The sequence below is a fragment of the Varroa destructor genome, unplaced genomic scaffold (genome assembly GCF_002443255.2).
Source record: "Varroa destructor unplaced genomic scaffold, Vdes_3.0 BEIS01000007.1, whole genome shotgun sequence".
Classification (NCBI taxonomy): domain Eukaryota; kingdom Metazoa; phylum Arthropoda; class Arachnida; order Mesostigmata; family Varroidae; genus Varroa; species Varroa destructor.
The window spans coordinates 21,294,564-21,317,128 of record NW_019211460.1 but is presented as its reverse complement, the minus strand read 5'-3'; the positions used below and the strand labels follow the sequence as shown (position 1 = coordinate 21,317,128).

Below are 22,565 nucleotides of genomic sequence, written 5' to 3'. Positions count from 1 at the left end.
AAAGTATTATATAGTAATGCTTGATTCATTTGGCTCGTCAGTTAAAAGGTTCCTATTGGAAAACAAGACTGAGTTAATATTGATGATATGACATTAAATGATATTGTAATGCTTACTTTAAGGACCCAATTTAAATTTATATTATGGTCAAATAGTAAGCGCAGACGTTTTGACACAAATCAGCATGAGGTCTTACTCGACCCACACGTGAAATCAATGCCCAATGATGTATAAAAGAGTAGAGAAGAAACAGTTTAGTTTATACTTAAAAATGCAATACTTCGAGTATCTTGGTTGCGTAGTAATGCTAAAAGCAATTGCGACTTGCCAGTAAAGGGAGCAAGTTTTTGCCAGCGAGTTACTTGGGCACTAAAAAGTTTCAAATAGCATTATATGCGACGAAACATCTAGTGAACGCCACTGTACTTCAGTCGAAGGTCTGTAGGTACGTGTGAGCCTCATAAAAATCAAGCATTTACAACCGTAGAAACTTTAACGTAATTGCGTGTGTGGAGTTCGAAACAATTTAAGAAATTGTTTCAAGCTCCACCGCCCAGGGAGTAGGCTTTACAGGAACTCCCGACGTGAGAGCCAAGTATTTCCCGATATCTGCGTCGATATCTTTTTGCTTAGCTTCATCTTAGAGGAGAAACAACGGACTCTAGTTAAAGTAATGGATGTTTACATCCAGAGCCAGTTGCTGTAAGTATTTTGTATACCCTTTGGTTATTATAACAGCGCACCTGGCATCACAAACCAATATACGAAGAAATGAGCCGGACCAATCGCGTGACCAATTCTACAGCCATTGACAATAAAAATTAGAAACCGCTAGTTCGTGCTCAGTTGACGCTAAGCATCTAGTAAGCTGGAGTCGCGCTTAACGTAATTAGTAATGCCTTGCAGGTAGGCCCTTAAATAGACCCAGTCGTGGTCTTCGTAGATCGGTGGTGTTCGCATTGATATTCTACATAGAAGTTGTGGGTTCTGTCACAAGCTACCGAACAACTCAGTACGAAGTCCAGCGAGCTAGATACGTGAAGGCAAAGCTTTCCGTTTAGCCCCAGGGAAGAAACTTGCCCCAAACACTATACACTTGAGTGGGCAGGTGTGGAAGCTTGCGTGCATAGCTCGGTCATCATATTTAAGTTCAATGTACCTTTGACCGTATCGAGGAAAAGAGTTTTTTGCCAAAGCTGAGTCATCTTGAGACATTACTAGCTAGCTTTGACTTTGAAGCAGAATACCGAGATCCCTTTCGTTGAATTTCAAAAATTAATATACAACTGATTCGGTCAACTTAGGACGCCTGATAACTCAACCCCTTCTCACCAACCCAATCAAAGAAATACTTATAAAGTGAGATGGACGTTTTCCTTTCTATCAGTTGATAAACAGATCCAAATTATACGGTTAAATTATTTTCAGTGTTTTACGAATTAAATTATGACATCAAACATTAAGAATAAACTCTAAGTGCATTTAAATGTATCGTGCTATCATAGTAGAAACGTATATAGATTATTATTAAGTATTGAAACCGCCTCCTACTGGCTAGTTTTTGTTGCAGTAGGTATAAAAGGGACACTTTAATAGACAGAAGAGATTAAGCCGTAATCGAAATAGACAGCAGCAGTAATGCAGGAATAAATTCTAGATAAGCATATATAATAATGTTAAATGAAGCCGTATTCGTGCGTATATCAGTAATTGCACAATTGCCATCTAATATCTGTCGGGTCGTGACCTTAACTTTGTTATAAGAAGTTTAACTACACTTTCAATCTTGTGCCAATCTTCCCAAAAAGCATGACTACCAATAATTCCCAATGGTAAACAATACACCTATTTCGGCTCCCGTCAGAACAACTTCTTTCTTTATAGTTTAGATAGAGCTTAAGTAAAAGCGGCGCAGAGATTTTAAGGTATCGTTTTTCGTTTTCGTTTGCCGAAAACGTAAAAACCAATGGCGTTTTCGCTGAACGTTTGGGATCCGTCAGCTATTCCCAAGCGGAACATTCTGTCGTTACGAGTAGCTCATAAAGCGGGCTTTTTCGATGTAAGGTCTCCTCTATACGTATTCGATGAAGCAATGGGCAAAGAGTGAGTTGTCTTGGCCACTACCGCGATCAAGATGTTGCATTGCCATACAGAATAGGACCTTTTTTCGTTTTATATCGAAGTTTAGAAAAGCGTATGTATGAATACGTAGCTCTACCTCACGTCTGAGTCGCCGCGGCAGTTCATCCTCATGCCGCTGAATCGGTGTGCGCTGCTTTCATATTAAAGCCAAAAAAGTACGCGTCCTGCTGAATACGCCTGCACAAACATACAAACATACGTGCATGTGGTCCGCATCATATTGCTCAAATACAAGCAAAGCGTTTTTATTTTTCTTCCGAAATTTCAAATTCAGAAAAACTGCCGAAAAAGGCGCACGCACGCAAGCACGCACGCACGCACGCACGCAACTCATGCCCAGCCAGTGAAGATTAGTTGGACAGGTGGATTGCTCACTGTTTCTATTTAGCATAAATCGGGCTTATTTTCATTAGCGCGAAGCATTGAATCAGGCCGAGTATCGCAAGCGACTTGCCGGCTCTTGCTTAATAATAATCCATATAAACATAATCTCCCTAGCTAGGACGCTTCGATCATGTAAGTGCTTTTCATTCTATGGATTCATTGTACTATATCAGCGCTCGAAAGAAAGCGTATAAACTGTCGGTACACCCATGAGCTCTTTTACATATAACAGCAGGTTTTCGGGTTCTGATCGAACTCCCTAACGAGGCTGATTCCGTCTACGAAATAACTTTTCTTCCATGGTCGATGCAGACCGAACATTAAATGCATTTTCAAATATAACAAGTAGATGAAAATGTGCGTTAGGATTGTTTGACGCTTGCTTTGGAAGGCTCAAATTTGGTCTACCTTAAAAGCATCATAGTTAGCCTTAGTAAAGTGTTATGGTGGATTGAATTTCCCAAAAACATACGTCTAGATACAATTCGTTGATGCGGACGACCAAGCTTCTGGCTGTAAAAGGCCAATGACACCTACTACACAAACCCGTGTAAATGAGAAAAATTATTTAGCATATTTCTACATGGTCCACTTGAAAAAAAAGAGCGTCGATCGGCCCGAGCGCCCTAAGCCGTACATGTATTTCGGCAGTCAATTTCCCATTATTATCTTCGTGACTTGCGCGAATGTCCAGCGGCAAGCTTTACATAGTGCTTGCAGTTGGTAATCGGTTGCCCTTTTGGCTCGTTACAGCATCAATGAAGAATAGGCCTCGGCCCCATAGATGACCCTTGTTTCATTCCATCTAACAGAAGCTCCCCTGTTCACTATGCATCTCTTTGGCGGCGGGTGCCCATCCACGACAAAACCATGCGGTACTGCTGGCCAAAATGAATCAGCACAGGGTAGAACTGCTTTTACTGAATAGCTGATAGTGGAATACATGGCCTATTGTTGATCTCCTATTTTTTGCCAAATCTCTAGCACTGCTGTACGTGCGTGTTTTTATCTTCTACTCTGCGGCTCAATTTCGAAGCGGAATTAGTGGCTATTCATGGTGCGTCTTGACAAAGTTAGCCTAAATCAAAAATAATCTAAATATTGTATATGGATTTATACCTGTACATCAACGCATGCGACATTGTAGGTAGATCCTATTCGAGTCAAGGAAGCTTCTGCCATAGGAAATAACATTGTAAACGAATAATGGAGATACTAGGAAAAATGAAATGCGTCGCGCCTTATTCAATCACTGTAGATTTGAAGCGTACGCCTAATTAACTGTATCCGGTGACGAGTTCTCTTCTGATGCGTTCGGAAGGCAAAGCACTTAAGCCAGACACTTACCAGTAGTTTAAGTTTCGACAACTTTTAAATTGGCTAGCAATATAAATATAATATGTTTAATTAAATTCAGCTCAAGTTAGGCTTAAAGTCTCCTAGGTACGCAATGGCGTCACGGTGCCCTTTTGGGTCTTTTAGCTTCCTCGGAATGATATTCCGAAATCTAAAATGAATCAGTTACATTTTAACTGCGACATAATAGATACAAATTATATAAAATAAGCTTGCAGTATAACTTATCGTTATTATAATTCCTAGTTACGGATTCTATCCTGAGTGTCCCGCTATACAGTTGTAATGAAAATTTTTATCTCTCCCCATGTTGCGACTAATAAAGCTAAATGGGAGAACGGATATATTCTGCAGTAATTAAAGCTTCTTTATAAAACATGAATAGTGTATGTATGTGTCGCGCAAGTTTACTTCATGAACACAGCCACAAGCGGACATATACATACAAAAATTATCAATTTACTTTGTCGAAAGCATACAACCACTGGAGCTTTCTGCTGCTCCAAGCGCGGGAAGACATCGTCTTCCCGCGCTCGGACCGGGAGTACCATCTCGTCTGTCCGTCCCTGCTGTGCCCGACTGCACTGGTTTTTTTTTGTTCTGCCTGACGCTTTTATCATCTAGAGACGGTGCGAACATCGAGACAGGGCGGAGTCTCTCCGACATGAATATCAGATAACGCCAATCCAGCAGCTGCAACGACAGGCCAGCAGGTCTACTGACAACTGGCAGCGGGTGCGAAAGGCCTACATTAGGTTGGCTGTTAACGGAGGTGGAGTTAAATAGGGGCTACAGCTTCAGCAAGAAAGACATACAACTGGCTGGCTCGCTTTTGGAGTCGAAAATGGCACAGGGATGAAGGACTTTAGGGAGCACACGTGCGTTTTCGTCATTATTTTCAAAGCACTAGTATTGAAGGTATACAAATTTAAACCCGTGCAGCTAAATGGAACCGTCATGTTGGACCGTCTACCCCGATGTTTAGTAAAGAATATTGTTCTGTACTAGCGTTTCATTTTTTACTCAAACCTGTGGGAGGTAGATTCACCCGCATGCACTGAAACATCGGAGTTTACTACTGCTATTCTCATATTCGCATCTGTTCACGACGGAGTCGCTGTCACTTTCCAAAACATATACATATGCATCTTAACCTTAACCCGACTGGAAATCGCAAATAATAAAAAGCGTTGAAAAAATAAGCCAACAGTATATCCAGTCCTTGATATTAGAAATTTTGTTTTTTTCTCGGTTTTCCATATTTGGATTTTGTTGTTTCAGTGTTACATGGCTCTTGGCAACCAGCAGCTCCGGGGAATTTTTCACAAATTGCTACAGTAGCCCCGACAGGCAAAACCTGGACACCTCGCACGACGATGTCTGAACCAAATGCACGGAGCACTCTGAGGTGTAAGCCAAACGTTTCATATACTAAATCTGAAGTTGAGTACAGATACAGATGAATTGTTCATTGAAACTTTTTCCAATAAGATACATTTTTGTATACACCTATCTCAAGAAACACGTTAGCTCAAAACGTTACCTGACCGACCCCTCAAAGATGAATACGTCCGACCATATGTACCATGTAAACCGTATGTAGGTAGTTAGATAACCCTATAATCCTAGGCAGAATCCAATTGATATTTGCGTAACCAAAGTCGTCGTAAAGACAGCACAGTGAAGCCGTCCCAATCGAGGTAGCTTTACAGTTTTCTATATACTAATGGGGAAAAGTTTGACTTTGATAAATATTAGATCGCTTAAATAAACTCATACTCCGTTAGCTGCGCATGATCTCGGGATAAGGTACTTTCTAAAGGGATTTTCGAACTCTAGGAATGCAGGAGCAAAGGAGGACAGAAAAAAGGAATTTACAGCAATGAGAAGCAACCAACCAGTTAGAGGAAATGGTCAAATCGGGCAGTCTAGACGCAGTCGTAAAATACCCCTTCTACATTTTGCCAAGTTGACGACGGAGTAAGAAAGAACAACTTGCACAGGGGGCTTTACAACGGCAGGCATATATCTGCTCGACACTCGCCGGTTCCCTACGAACAGGTGTGGCCGTGAGTTTACGCTATATCTAGCTCGCGACTCCAATGGACTCTGTTGCTGTTTCTGTCCTGCGAGCAGAGCTGGTGCTTGCCTACACGATGCTACAGGAAAGCAAATTTATGAACGTCTTTTAAAGTCCGTTGATCCTTCACTCGCACGTACGTACGGTATACAGAGATAGACGCCCGGCTATGAATGTGCAGAGTGTGCATCGCTTATTCGCGGATGTAATCGCATTTTGATTTTATTGTCCAATTGCTGGACGGCAGTTTGCTGACAAGTCTGGCAACCAATTGAGCTGGCCTCGATAGATAAACCTGGACAAAACGGGGAACTGCAGGTGAGTCGGAGCGGGTGAAGGAAAAGGTGGAAGAAGACACAATAATAAACAGGATAACACGACAACAATTTCCGAGGTAGGCGATGCCATATATTATTTTATATATGCACATATCGTAGCTCTGTTATATGAAAGGGGGAAACGGCATTTATGAACTACATAATCGGAAAAAAGGTTTAAGTTATCAGAAGGGGAGGCGCGGCATGTGTGAATGATACGTGAACGAAATGGTCGCGTGCAAAGCCACATCATCGTGTATCCCCTTATCAAAACCGATATCATATATGTTTAGTATGTTAAATGTGATAAATTATTGCATTTTGCAGAAGGTTTTCTATAAGAATGGCTAGAGAATCCACTGACAAATTCCAATTACCTATGTGGTGATTTGCGGTCGTGGTATCGTTCATAGACACGAAGTGACGTTGATAGAATTCGCTCCGTGCCTATTAAGAATCTGCGGCTCGTTCCATTCTCTTTGGAGTATCTATTTGAGAATCAAGCGTATGAAGATGAGCTTTTATCTCGGTTTATCATAATTTTCTATGGCGATGTAACTAATTTTAAGACATATTGCCTGTAATAAGTAGGGGTTTTTTTATGATTATATTATAGAAACAAATAGATTTGTATACAGAGAGGTCACTTTTTGGAAAGTTAAACAGTATTACAAATAATCTCGTAAATTATGGACATAATTATATAGCCTTTTTAGCTTTTAATACTTTCGTGTTTATTGATTAGTACTCCGTACGGTGGTGTACGTTTCATTGTTTTGCTAACAAGCCATACCTATGTTTCAAGATTATGAGAGTTACCTGTAAGAAACTGGGCACGTCACGTTTCGCCATTTTATGCATGGTTATTTTTACAGAATTCAACCCATCCCCCATTGCGACAGACCATATCTACGCTTATGAGAACTACAGATTTCTCGATTGTAATATCCTAGCTAGCAGGTTTTCTAAACATTTTACTTTACGCTGCTTTATCAAATTTTTGAAAAAAAGGTACCGGAAACGATATAATCGCCCCTTATTCCTCAAGTATGATGGTGAACTTCGCTGTACCAATACGATGTCTGCCTAATAAGCTTGCCTCTTACCACACTCTGTGATGCCATCGGTGTAACCGGGGTAGCTCGCTCCCTTTTGCTTGCAACGCCACCATCGTTTAATTGGTGCTACGAACATCAGTAAAAACTGACTGAGCAACAGTTGGTTTATCCGCCTGCTGGCCATAGTCGATATTGGGCTTCGAACTTTGGTAGAAAATTATTTCAGGGTTGCAGCTACGATGTCAGCTCCACTTGCTACTTCATCAGCGTTTGCTGGGCTGAGATGCTTGTTACTAGACTTACTTAGCCCTTTAGTCCGTTACTTGGCCATTTCACAATCTTCTTTTCTCTGTTCTTTCGCTTATCAATGCTGCTGCTGCTGCTTTAAGGAGTGAACACTAGCGAAGGAACCTTGCCGTGCTGTCTGCAACCTCTGCTCCCATACGACTGTGGCAGCACTTTGGGACATCGCAGAAGCACCCAAAGACTATTTCTCGTTATTTTTGACGCTGTGTAAAACGAAGTAACCTAAGAAGAGGACCCCACACGGGCCAAATGGGGTAGGCTAAACTTGACCTGTTACCCAACCCGCTTTGCGCAACCACCGTTAGGCCTGACGTTACAGGCATTGAGATAGCTGCCGGTAAGTCAGTAACGACTCCCACATAGTTTTTTTTTGCTAAAACTACTCAGTTCAGCCAAGTTCGATCTGTGGCTTGACATGCTCCGTAGCTCATCGTCACGTCGCTCCAACAAAGTGATGTTTTACAGCGAAAAGCTCATCCAGTCGGGAGGACCCCACTTTTCCTCCCGCTCCCTGTAAATAGCACTGCACTGTATCGGCGGGGAGGATACGTTACGGCACGGTTAAAAACTGACGTTAAACCTCAATTTAGTAAAACTGTGAAGCTGTATTGCAAATAGGGTCTACGTAGGAGACGGCTGTGTCTATCTCCCTGTCCAAGTAAGCGAACTGGAAAGAACGTGACCCAACGTAAGGGTTTCGACAGCGCAGAAATCATGTATTATACGGCTCAAAGGACTGACTGAGAAGCCAATATATATAAGAGACAGATACAAAACGTAAATGTATGTGTTTCATTGTGCTACATAAATATGTCGCTCACCTAACGCATGTCATCGAAGCACTTAAAGAGTAAAATAATTATTCTATTTTAAAGCGGTGGCACGATATTCTTTCTCGAAACTTCTTATTGTAGTAATAATATATAAAATCTGGGGCTTAAAGCATGAACGCCAGACGTTGCCCGTTGGATATGTATGTTCCCTTCTTAACTAAACATCGCGTCAAGTGGGAATCATAAATCCCCATGCTGTCGGCTGATCCTATAGGTGCTAAAGACGACAACTCTCAGAAAAAAAAAAGTAGAAAATAAGGAACAGCATGGTACAACAGACGGGCTGTATAATTTGATAATTTGAATTTGTATTCGTTTGATCCTGAGCTCAACTTGAATGGTTTGCTTTAAAATCAATTACCTGTTTATCTCAAAATAGGCCATGCGCATAAATCAGAAGGGCCAAGCTTGAATTGTGACGCAGGCGTTTGTAGTTCAAGTTATTTTAACGCTCTAAAATCACAAACAATCGTCAGAAAACATCGTCGACAGTATCCGTTTCAACTATCTCGTATTAAAGCTGGAGGACTATGCAAATTTAACTAAATCATTTAATTTAATTCTAATTAGATAGCGACGAAATTCTGCAGCGTCTACGGTTTTACGTGGGTCGCCACAAGAAAATACCTGGTATGGAGATAGATCTTTCTTATCGACCACTACAAAACTGAGTGTCTATCGCCACTTGATGATGAGAGACGATAGTCATCTTAGTCCAAACATAATCTTTGCATTGAATTTTACAATTCAAACTCATATCTACCACTATGATGAGACCTAAAACGGCCTAATTTTATGCCAGTGCACTCGCTAGTGGTCCATTATCGGTAATTTGTTCCTAATAGATGTCGGCCGGAAAATGTCGTTTAAAATATGTCCTTTCTTCATTTTGCTATATTCATAATATGTCCAGCTTTAGGGTTGATCACCATTGTTCGAGAACTAATAACTCTGGTCTCACGCCCCTTTTGATATGTGAGATGATTTTTTCCCAGCAATCAATGCAGTGAATGGTAGCAAGCCGTTCCTATAATAGACGTTCTGCACGGCATTCTATATTAGTTATTTTTACATGGGGCACCTATTACAAATATCAACCAATCAGTATATATAGCTTCTTACTAATTACACATATATTTTGAATAACACTTTGGTAACCTATATTGAACGAAAGTATCCAACTCAACCAGCATACGCGATTCGGAACCTTAAAATTATTGGCCAGGACTTACCATTTCGACACGGAAATGATACAGGAAAGAGATTTGCAGGAGATACAGGAGAGAGTTTTTGAAATACCCCATATAGATAGGCCAAGTTGATATATGATTTCCTGCTATTTTTCTGGTAACACCATGGTGTAGAACTATAGAACTTGGCCGACATATGATTTTACATCCCTCCATTGAAACGGAGTTAACACTATTAAGAAGTTTTGTAAACACTTAGACAGGTGATAGTCTGATCAGGCATGTGCATGAAAAGTTCCTGTCCAAGTTACCTCGACTTCTCCCGGGTATCTAAGAATGCCTGTGATCTGGCATTGTCGTAATACAAGACGACGCCCTTTCTATTTGTTAGTTTCGATCAATCTTTTCAATGACTTGTTCCTATTCTCTTACCCGTTGATAGTGGAGGGTTGAATCAATCGGTTTTTTCCAAGTGACAGCAAGTTCAAATTAAAGTCGAAGTGTCGAATTAAACATATAGCGCAATTTTTTTGGGTGCCAGTTTGGGCTTTTCCACAGGGTCATTGTTTGTCGCCTATTACCGACCGCTTAAAAAATGGCACAGTTTAGAAATACGATCGAGTAAATGATTTTTCGTCAGTAGGTGGTGTGCCGTCCGATCGTTTCCACTTTTCTTGCGGGCCGCTCTTTTCAAATAATTTAAAATTGTTTGGTGGATGTTTCGTTCCTTGGAGATATCATAGCTACTCATGTGTCGGTTTTGCTCAATGCCTTTGCAATGATTCTATCAACTTTTTTCGTAACTGGTTGATTTTTACAATGGGAACTTTTCACACAGAAATTTTACACACAACAGAAGCGCTAGAACCATCTTTGAACTGTTGTGTCTGATAACGCATCTTGGCCATAAGCAGCGCAAAATTATAGGCTAATACAGCTCTTATCGTAATATAAAGTAGAGGACTCACACAGAAATCTTTTTCATCTTTAAGGCGTTCCGTCTTTATCCTGAATGAAGGTATTCCAACAAGTTTAGCACATCTACCTTCAAGCCTCGGTTTTGAAATGATACCAACAACACAACTTACATTGGCTAAGTTATATGATTTTAAAGCTATTTAACTAAAAAAACGGTGAGAGCCTTTTCGACAATTCTATATATATAGGGGTGCGCCACTCTAAATTGAGTATTTTCCTTAGGCTCTGTTTCTAAGATTGTATCTAATTAAAAGCAGATATTTCCACGAAACTTTTTGCATGTTCTAGAAATGTCATTTCTGACATTCATACTTATTAAACACGTTCATTATTTACCGCGATGACAGCTTCCGTTCCGGACGTAAAACACTTATTTGTAATTTTCAAAATATTCCTCCTTAAATCTGCGAATAACTTTTAAGAGAAATCGCGCGTCCTAGATATGACTTCATTAAAGTAATACCGAACCTTAAACTGATAGCAGGCCCAACATTTCGAAAATGCAGAAATTTAGAACGATTGAAAAGTTCGTAAGTTGCAAGAAGGCGTAAGAAATCCCAAAAAGGCTAATTGGTGGAGATTATCTGGACGACCTAATTGGTAGCTGACGTTTTCTTTTCCAAAACGGCCGCCAACTTTTATGTCAAATACTCACACGTATTAAAAACGTTTTTGAGCTATTCTGACGAATTTCCGAGCCTTTCAAATCTAAACCTTACTGAGAACCTTCCAGTGTGCTTTCCGGAAGTTCTCATTTCAGTTTCGGAAGCCGCATAAAAATGGCGATATTGTAGACTATTGATTTCGAGCAGAAAATATGTTTTCAATCGAAGTGGGGTTCGTCCGAACGGATTAGCAACTTTTAGCAATGGATGAGCGGATGCCCGCTAAAGTTTTCTTCAACTTAAAGGCGGTACTTCTTATATATTTATTGTATGAGATACCTACCGCGTCCGTTTGTTTCGTGCGTATTCGCGCGTATACATGTGCGTCTTCAGATACGCTGTGCTCTGTTAGAAAATTCAACGTTTTTCTAATGATAAGACACGTTTTGGCCTTAACTAGAATTTCGCACTATTCTGTAGTACCGCCTCTAGGCAAGGAGGCTGGCAAGTCGCGTGTCAAGTGAAGTGGAGTTGAAGGAAAACAGGATCTCGTCAAAGGGCCACATCAAATCGTTGTAGTCATGCGGTCATGGCTGGGCCGTTGGCCAGCCAGGCAAATAACTGATGTTTAGAGGAATCGTGGTAGGATGACTCTGCTGCTTAATCTTTTGCGGCTGCTCTTGTTATTGTTGCCGCCCTTGCTGGTTCTGAGCTGATTGAGTGTTGGAAACAAGCTTGAAAGAAAGAAGCCCCAAACGTTTCCCACTCGTAACTTTACCACGCACAGCCTAATTTGTGTAAATATATCATTTCCAATGGGATAGTTAAGTTATCAATATGGTGTGGTATCTAACAAAAAATAACGCGAAGAGAAGAACGGTGATGTTAATTATTGTCAGCAATTTTAGACACTCACTAGCAAGTTCGTCTAGTAGAGAAGTAAAACTGAATGTTACCCAGTTACTGAGGAAACGTCTGCAATATGGCGTTTCGGACATCCATGTCGCTATACGGTAGGCTCATTTTTGTATGAGTCATAATTTTTGTTGCATGGATCGGAAATCAGACGGAGCCATCCGTTACAGGGTGTCTTTCAAGAAAAAAGGGTCGTTAACGCTTATTTTTTCTTACTTATAAGACATGGCGCATTGAGTGTGCGCGAATTCCTATTCAGGCTTCCACCTCAAGGCTGTAAACCGTGTTTGACACTGACATCAATAGTATAACCGCTTATAACATAATGCATTGTATCATTAATGCCAACAATTACAATAAAATAATCAACGAACACAAATGATTGTTTCACGTAATCAGACCTGTCGTGACGTATACGTCCTTGGTGGGGCTTAAATGAGCGACCTGTGGCTTGTCAGTCGGAGGTTTGCTTTAAACCTAATACTATATTCAGAGCTTCCCTGTTTACTGAGCTTGTAGGCCATTTCAGGCACGATCATTCTTCTCGATCAAGTTAATACTATTTCGGTGGCCTGCAGCCTCAAACGTGTCATGAACAAGTTCTCCAAATAGGGTAACATGTGTCGTGCGATATTATGCCGAGATCTTGTCGGGTAGCTCGTCTAAGGCAAAATTCACCATATTGCCATTCACTATATAGATTACCGTTAGCATGCCGTATACAGTACCCGTTTATGAGAACGTTGGCCCATGACCTATCTGAATAGACGGCGACATTCTACTATCGTGTTAGCTACCTTCATGCGAGATAATGCAGTGTCCGCATTTGGAAAAACGAATCGAAAACGTGCCTTAGATGTAAACAGGCTTCTATTTACTATCTTAAATCGAAGTTATCTCGAATCGGGTTCTCAGCAGCCTCCTATTGACGACTATTCGGACGTTTTATTAATCGCCGTGCTAACAATGGGGAGGACAGCCATAATGATTCTAGTAGTGTACATTAGCCCTTGTTAGTATTTTTGACATTTTATTGTTATTGATCGGATACACCCCCATAGCAGATCATAGAATACATAAAGAGACGACTTCCAGCTCATTTTATTCACAGCTTAGGCAGTATTTACGCGTTATGCGCACGTCGTACCTTGTCTGTTTCACGGATTTCATGATTAGAACAGAGGTCGCTTCCGCGAAAAAAATCTATAGATAACGGACCAGAGCCTAAGCATCAATTGAAATCCTACACAAGTCTGTAATGGCATGGCAAACAGAGCAATCGATTTACCAATCTAAGCGAAATTACAATATGGGGATATCCATCAGGGTTAGCCAGTAGACAGGTACCGTTGGCAAGCCCCGGTAGCGACAGTGGAGCCCTTTAATAGAATTTTCAACCAACGTTATTGCCGACCCTGAGACGCGTCAGCTCATCAGGATTGCGACGGCGACGGCGCCAATAATAGCTTTAGTACCGTACCCCCCTATACAGGCAGCTGCGAAAGGGCGTCATAATCCAACGGCTAGTAGATGCTGATCAATTTTTTAGCAACACTTGGGTTTATATATTGACAAATTCAGAGAATCCGCCCCAAAGGGAAGAAGAGAAAAAATGTTTCGACCTTAGATAACTTCATCGATGTGTGTTCATCGCCACGGCGTCTATTGTACGAGCAGAACAAGTTCAGCTGTTCTATGCGTCGAATGCTAGCAGCGTCTGAGGAAATTAATTGGGTTTCGTTGATCGCACTTGCCCACACCCGGATATAGCAATGCATACGGCCATATTGATTATGCTTCGGCCAATTCTTTCATCAAATTTTGGAATCGTGGTAATATATTCGAGCATAGCAAGCAAGTGGCCCATGGCCGGCTGAAATTTTCATGGTACACGCCATCTATGACAAGCAGCTGGCTGGTCTCCGTTGACGAAATCCTTCTATAAGACGGCACAGTCTATTTTTAGGACTCGCTTAGGACGGTAAAAAAGTTAACACACCAAAGCATCTGCCGTTCATACTCGATAAAATATATTAATTGTGAGCGGGGCACGCGTGATTTTTGTATGTAGTATAGCATCGTTAGTTGATTTGATTCATGGATCATTAAAATGGCTCTGAGCACAAGTGTCTGGTCAGCGATCAGCTATAACACCATTGTATACTGCACAATATTTCTTGTTTTTCTGCTCACTGCATAGACTGGTCACAAGGCGAAATCGTTACATGGCGTATCGTTGGATGAAGCTATACCATATTAGATTTAGAAAAATCCAACGAATATGGTACTAAGTAGTAGTAATACACTGCAATGATACGTCTGCGCTGTGGACACGTTGATCCTATTGATCCACTTTTGCGTCACGCTAGACTGCAACTAACTATATCAAAAGCTACTTTGTATGCGTGACTAATAAACGAAATGTCGCTCTTTTAGCCAATGACTCGACGTGACGTACGCGCCTTTTGACAAGGCACAAAATCAAGAGGGAAGCCTGGATGACAGGTTGTCAAAAACATCCAGGTACTTATCGGTTGGTGTCAAAGCGACTTGAATATTTTAATTGCTGGCCCGACAGTCGGATGATGAAAGATGGCAAAAAAAGAAATTCCGACATGTGCAGTACTTTTAGCAAGTTTTCACACTATATCTAGTTGTAGCGTATACTGCAAACGCTAACACAGATATGGAAGACGTTTACCATGGAAAAATTTAGTGTCGTCTAACAATTGTTCTTTCTTAACTGAAATTTAGCTATACGCACGATTAGAAAAATGTCTGCTAAAATGAAACAGGACGCTAGAGCTGTTCTAGATTTGACTTCGTGACGCTAGTCACGCTAGCTTGTGTGCGACACCACTATATGGAGAAAGCAGACCGTTTTGCTTGATCCGTTGGCGTGCGTGCCCCGTTGCCGGAACGCCGAAAATTAATTATTCCGATTACTGTCGTTAGTCTATTGAACATGGGGCGAAGACACCATCGGTCTGTGCTAAGCCCCGAATCATAGGTTCATGTCGTACAGAACAGCTGATTGTACGCATTGGGAACTGCGTTTAAAGTTTCTTCCGTCCAGTTTATGTATAAGAAACTTTGATAGAAGAATTACGCTTTGTTCGTCGACAAGGACGACGGTGATTCTAAAACTCAGCCAACATTGTGGGCGACTAAGCTTTGAGCTCACTAAGGAACCGCTCGGCTGTGTTTTTTCTTTGTAAGTTATGTACGAACTTTTGCCTGAGTCATTATTTCGATCACTATATTAGGCCGTTAGGTATACGGATCGAACCCGTGCAGACGTTCATCAATGCGATTACATTTACCCGGCTCACTCGCTATGCATTGTCAATCGCGCGACAACAATAAGATCATTAGTTATTCGAAGTACATAGATCTGTTGCGTTACCATACACGGACTGCCTACGTACGCAGATCGTTGTACGCGTTTCATTGTTGCTCTATACGAAGAGATCCTGATCAATAAGGCTTTGATCGACCGCTAATGGTCTCCTGCAGAATGGTCATGCAACGATTCCCCTTCACGGTGCTTGTTAAGCTAATTGTAGTTGGTGGTCGGTGTGGAGGGGTACATTGTACGGGGGCCATTGCATTGTGCCCCGAAGGAAAGCAAGTGCTACGATGGATAGGCAGAGTATATAGGCATAGGAAATAGATGCATACATCTATTTCTTTCTTCCTAAATAACTTAGTCATATCTATCTTGCTGCATTAGCATCTGCTGATCTTTCCCCACTTGCTTGCGACCAGCTTCGTCCATGTTAGGCTATTGTAACTCGTGACAAACAATGTGATATTTGTTACCCTTAGATCAAAGCTGAGTTGATTAAGTAACAGCAAAAACACACGTATTCTTGCTATGGAAGAAGACGCCTTGATAAACACTGACAAAGGAACTGAAACGAAATCGTATAATTAACAATAATTCGTATAATTAATAAGGCAATACGTGCTAAATTAAGTTAACCTATTTAACTTAGATAATAACTATATTAGTAGGCATTTTGGCACACACTTGCTACGGACTAACTTTCGCTGTTATAACGATAACTGGAATTCATTACGAGGAACGCTAACAGACCCAGAACAGGAAGTACACAAATATAATATGATATATAATAAGAGAAAGTTATGATGGAAAATTGCTAACGAACACATTGAAGACTCGATTGACTTATGTGTATTGATGTAAATCATTAAACTTCATCTTATAACTGAAGTGAGGAGTAACGCATACGGAAACTGCGAGCCGAGCCGTATTTTACGACGCTAACAATAGTGTCTAGAAAGCCGCCAGTCTATGGCCTTTCCTTTTTGTAGTGACGTTAGGGTTTTTATTTGATAATCCTACGCTTGTTTATCATTACTTCATAGTGCAAAATGGAGACAGGAGTCGAGAGTTCTTTTCCTTTTTTTTACATACGTTTTTTAGGTACAATTTGAAGTACGATAGTGCTTCTACCTCATATTTCTCTTGATGGTCGTTACTGATGTTTTTAATGTTGACCTGTGTATAGATTTCCGCCAAAGGCGAAGAAAATATAAATATATCCAAATAAAATAGATGTAATGTTTTATTTAATTTATTCCATAGGGATAATATTCGAAATTACCGAAAATTCTCAGTCAGGAACAACGTAGCTGAAATCATTATATGATTACCTTCAAAGAGATGAAAAGACGACAAATACAAAGAAAAATAGAAAATACAAAAGGTTTCTGATTGCAAAAAGGGCCACTCTACATGTACGAAAATCAAGTCAATAGGATCACAGCGATGCGCAAAGCAGATACAAATGATGATCATAGGTAAAAAGATCACAGTCAAGTTCAAGTCTATTGAGTCTGATACAAGTAACTCAAACACAAACAATCGGCATTTAGCAGGGCGGCGGGCAATCGCTCGTACCTTCATACTCCCATGTCTCACCTACTAGACTGAGAAAATGTGCCATTTTTTGTCCGAACTGTCAGTACCATTGGAGGGCTTTTACTTGCACCTATATGGGCTTAATAGGCGATTGTAAATTTGCTCGTAAAATAGCTTGTTCTCGCGACCGGAATCGTTTCCGTTTCCGGGAGTGGCCGGTTGCTTCATTTGGATACCACTGAGATAAGATGAATCGGCTGCGCTCAAAAGGTACCGTTACCTATTCACTGTGCTATGTTCGATCCAGTATGAAATGAGGGAGGGGGATGCGGTTGATTTATCGGTAAAGCCAGCTAACGAACGCCTAGAAGAGGTTACCTGCAACAAACTAACATTGATCGTGAACATGTCGTTAATGAATTAGCTGAAAAACATTTTCTACTGTTAGCCTGTAAATCGAAATATCAGATCCAGTAACAATTTCAATTCGTACGCGATCACAATTTAAGCCGTGTGTTCTGTCTACAAAAATTGCATATGAGAATTCGGCTGCTGGGTACTGCTCTACCCATACGCGTTCGAATTGTGGACCTGAACGAAGTTTAAGCAGCTCTGTCACATCGAACGGTAAGATCAGGTGGGATGTCGCGAGGGGGTTTATCGATAAGTGTTTCATTAAGATCATATCAGAGAATACCATCAAGGAAGTGTCAGCATCTTATTGTAATCATTTGTCTTGAAGCACGCAAAGAGGCAGTTGCTGTTTCTTAGCAGCATCGGTGTGTATTTGTGTACGAGATTTTCTAATCAAAGCTACTACTCCCGTTGCGGTTTCGTCGGAACGACCATAGTTCTCCAGCCGAATTCTCGAGCAGACTCAAAGGTTTCAATAGGACGTTCTCGTGAAAACGACGCCTGAAGTCAATAGTTGTGTAGCAATGAACGATTCAAGATGGTGGTTGAGCTTCTAAAGCCCTGCTGAGACTGGATGGTACGTGCGCAACGAGAAATACAGTGGATCACATCCCCTCGATCAAGACCTCTTGTGAAGCCGCTTCTGTAATTATTTCTAGTAATGTAATTTCGTATGCGTGGATCTGTCAAACTGTGTTCACAGCGTATTAAGAGATAAGAACATTTACACTTATAAATACTGTTACAATTAGTTTGTATTTTCAAAATATTGGTATCGTCGGAGGGTGTTGATAATATTTCGCAGTCGCTCAGGTAAGAGCCGTTAACGCAAGGCATCAGCCGGCTGGCTACGTGGCACGTAAGCTTTTGTGCGATTCACCAGAATCCGTAACGATTCATACTATTAACGTTATTATCGTTCTTCGATAGCAACAGAGAACAAAGGTCGCAGGTTGTCCTTTAGTCCTTGCACAGCCCATAGTGTGCCTATAGAAGGAAGCTTAACCCGTAGAAGTTATCGCATTAAAGCGACAAGTTGCCTTCAGTAGATTTTGACAATAGTTGCAGCATGCAGGGTCAATAACACAATCTAGTCACTATCTTCTGCGTGTGCGAAACTTGATTTGCAGTTGGGGTTCGTAGGAAATGGACATGGACAATCAGTAGAGATGAATATAAAGGTAAACGCGACGGATAAATGATGAATCGATGACCTATAATCTCTCTGTTGCGTTTGTTCGTCGAGCAAGTCGCGACAGGTGATCCTTTTAAACATAAAAATTTTAATTTTGTTTTTAGTATAATTTGAAAAATAGCTGCGGGCCAGCTAGAAGTGACCTGAAAAAATGGCCAGGAGTTGATTGATCTGACTTGTTTTCCACATGTTGGTTATAATAAGTTCAATAAGGAACATAACGCACTACGGAGAGAGAGTCTTTTGCGTTAGCTAGCCCACCCGTAGATAAATTCTACAGAAATGATTTGTGCAGATATAGACCTCTTTTATATGGTCTAGATAGTAAACTACTATGTTTTCTACTGACACAAAATTGTGCACGTAAAATTCGTACGTATTCTGATGTTGTTTTAACCTTATGTGACAGGTAAAGTATCTCCGAGAACCCCGAAGTGATACGATGATAGTGCAATGAAAGGATCTCAGGCCCGCTTGTAGTTCTTTGGATTAATAAAAGAGTATCAACAAAGTGCGAGTAAGAGTACTTTTGTGCATAACAGGGTGTCTCCTACAAATATATATATATGTATATGTATGTATATATGTATATGTATGTATATATGTATATGTATGTATATATGTATATGTATGTATATATATATATATATAGTTGTCGTTGGTTATTCAAAACTGATTTCACTGAAAACTATGGGTGACTATATAAAATATATAATCAGGTAGAATTTGCTTATGGTTTTCATGTTGGTCGGACGAAGTTTGCATAGTTACCACGCCAATTGTCAAGTAGTAACTGGCTCGATGCTCAGCGGCACATCAGTATAGGAGATCGTACCTCAAAATTTCAAAGACGTTCAATGTAAAGAGCGTGTCAATTTGGAAATTTTTATTGCAGATTAGTATCCATTTGAAGTGGACTACTAGCTTTGGTGGGTTATCTTTTAATAACGCTTGAACGTCCCTAATGATTATATCAGTTAATCTTTGGTCCTATGCATAAAATTTCGATCGCGATGCAGTTACCCAATACATTGGAATATTGATTGTGGGTTACGTGTACCTGCACGAAAGGCAGGCCAACCGGTTTGATTTGAAATACACAGTATATGCACTGTGGATCGGTACGCCGATTATCTCATCTACGACAATAACTTAGCAAGGGTAGCATTTAATTTTCTTTCGTTCCACAGTTGCCGAAAACCCTTCTTTGGACACGGCCGGTCCGTTCAACTATTTTACCAAATCAGATAAGCTCTAAATGAATTTTACTAGCTTCTATTCCGTCCGTTACCAATCGTGTAGAAAAGCCCGGGTTCTGTAGAAAGCTTTAGTAATGATGTTACGAAGCTAAAGTTGTCATTCAAGGCGTACGTAAACTTGGGCGTACCATACAAATTAGACGATGTCAGATTGGTCTGTTTCGGAGTGCCTACCGCACGTCCACGGACTTCACAGCACGGGCATGATAATGTAATCCGCATGCCGTTGTTATCAACGTTACTACGAGTTCCGTGGACATGGACTCTACCGCCACAATCTTGGCGCCTTGTTCAATTGAAGAAGGCAAGGACGAACTGTATTGGACTAGAATCGAATCTAGTCTATTGTAGATTCAGTCGCCCCCTTCTACTGCTGGCTACGTATCGAAACTCCTTTTACTGCAGGCAAAGCTATGCGTATTCTGTTAGTACTGGCTTTTTGTGAAACAATAGCCTTCTCGTTTTTTTGCTCGCCGTTTACCACCAGAGTGGTTCGTGGTAGCGAGAGGGGTCCGACGACGATCCTTTGTCTCTTACAGTCAAATTTTTCTCACATTTTCCGTTAGCTCCTATTACGCTTTCTAGGATGACAGCCGTATCGGTCGGTCCGATTTTCAGCTGGCTTTGCCGAGCCTCCATGGTTGTGGACTATGGCTCGATTTCTGTAGCGGTTAGTTACGTGTTAAAGTACTTTGGAAGTAAAAAAAAAATACAAATTACCTAGCTACGACGTCGACTATGAAATAAGCCACATATAGCGTCCGCTGGCTAGAATCTCCTAAGCACTCGTGCGGTGTTAGTAGGTGGGTAGACATGGAGGCTAACAGATCTGAGCACGTTCATATTTCCTGGTAGCCACGACAACGCAACAACAGCTACAAAATCAATGGAGCAACAAACTCTACGGTACAGCGTGGCCATAGAGAGCGTATAGCTGCCTACTCTTTGGCTTATTGCTGCCGTCGTTGCCGGCTAGATCTGCGCTTAGAGAAGCAAGAAGAAAGAGTTCACTTCTACTGGGCGGATCTCTGCCATAAACATGGTGCGCGACCGTCAGCCCGGCTCGATCGATAACGTCGAGCGGATGGTAAACGCGACGTATGTTGCCGGCTTCCTCCGGTCTGTCTATCCGTATGTGCCACTCCAGTTGGTGACCGGCCTGTCATCGTCATTACCTGCTCCTGCTCCTGCTATGATTGCTTTCTGGACGACCTACGGGCTGAGTTCACATCTGTCTGCTGAGCTGGCAATGCGAGTCGTCAAGACTGTCTAAATCTAGCTCATAGTGGACTTATAAACTACGAAAGTTGCCCGATTCCACACCGTAACTCTACCGATCCAATGACTACCGACCAAAAAACTATAATATATATATATCTGCAGCCTGCTGTTCATATAGTCAGCTAGCTCTGTGTGGCCGTTGTATTTTCCACTGGCATGTCAGATCTATTTGTTCCTCCCGACGAGTAGAATAGGCCGGCCCGAAGCAGATGGGCGACCATATATACCTTGATATGAATAGCTCCCGACCTACGTGTATTTGCCAGACAAGGCTGGGCGAATCTGTGTAGTTAGATTTACCTACGCTCCGTTCTGTAACGGAAAATAAGCGGGAAAAAAAGCAACCTGGGGTGAGAACCGTGTTGAAAAATTCTCACGCCAAAACTGTTTGGGCTGGAAATCGCAGCTATAAAAGTAGTAAGTTCAAAGCTGTCCCTAGCAGCCCGTTGGATCTGCAGCCTAACAGGAGAATGAATGCCTCCTTTTTGACGATTAGCGTACCGCCGTATTTACGTCTCCGCTCTCTAGGCTTAATTACCTTTTGTCACAAAATGTACTTGTGTATGCATTTGCTCAGTTACTGGGATATGCTGGTCGGTAAATGTTACCACTATTGGAGATAATCGTTTCGGGAGAGCTTGTCGTGATGATGTGGCCGTTGGCGCAACGAAGAATCGCTTAGGCATCCCTGAGATTTTGACGGGGGTAACTCGAAAGAGACAACGAAGGGCTGGTGTGGAATAGTCGAACAACGTACGTTTGAGTAGAACTTAAAATGATTGGTGGAAATTTGTTAATCATCAAATGCTACACTTTCTTGGACTCGTATGGATGAATGGGTACCGGACAAATGAAAGGCACTAGCGCGAGTTGTGTAAGTTGCGTACGATAGTAGTTCAGTAATAGTTGAGAGTAGGATTTTATCCGAATCAAAAATAGGCCTAGCACAATAATGTATTGCTCAATTCTCTGCTGTTACGTGATGGATCACTTCTGAATTGTTTCTTCAAATACAGTCTGGTTCTACTGTAGTCTGTAGAGGTACCGTTCCTGCTTTCGTTATCCACAAGCGTTCATATACAATCAGGGCTTCTGTGAGCCAGTTTGCAGTGTTTGCTAATGCAGCATGAGGCAACATATATGATTGAAGTTTTAGTAGCAGTTAGCTAGCTTTGTTTTTATATCTTTTATATGAAAGCCATATATATATATATATATATATATGGGATCAATTTAAATCCTTAATTAATCTGATCATTAGAGATTCGTGACGTTAACGTTACCGACGGGTGTCACATAAAGAAATTCAGAGCTTTAGCAACTTACAACATTCATTGAATGTAAACATCATACCGTATTTTTCA

General features: G+C 41.2%; 1 protein-coding gene across 3 annotated transcripts in view; it reads left to right on the top strand.

Annotated features, from left to right (window-relative positions):
* LOC111254453 (uncharacterized) overlaps nt 1-22,565 on the top strand; it is a 175,788-nt gene that overhangs the window by 117,664 nt on the left and 35,559 nt on the right. The window contains exons 6-7 of one of the 3 annotated variants that reach the window (XM_086974820.1): nt 5,164-5,292; nt 5,722-6,356. The gene's annotated coding sequence lies outside the window, so the exon portion shown is untranslated. Of the gene's footprint in view, nt 1-5,163; nt 5,293-5,721; nt 6,357-20,844; nt 22,076-22,565 lie in introns of those variants that run through there. The other 2 variants (XM_086974821.1, XM_022815984.2) reach the window with 2 other exon arrangements.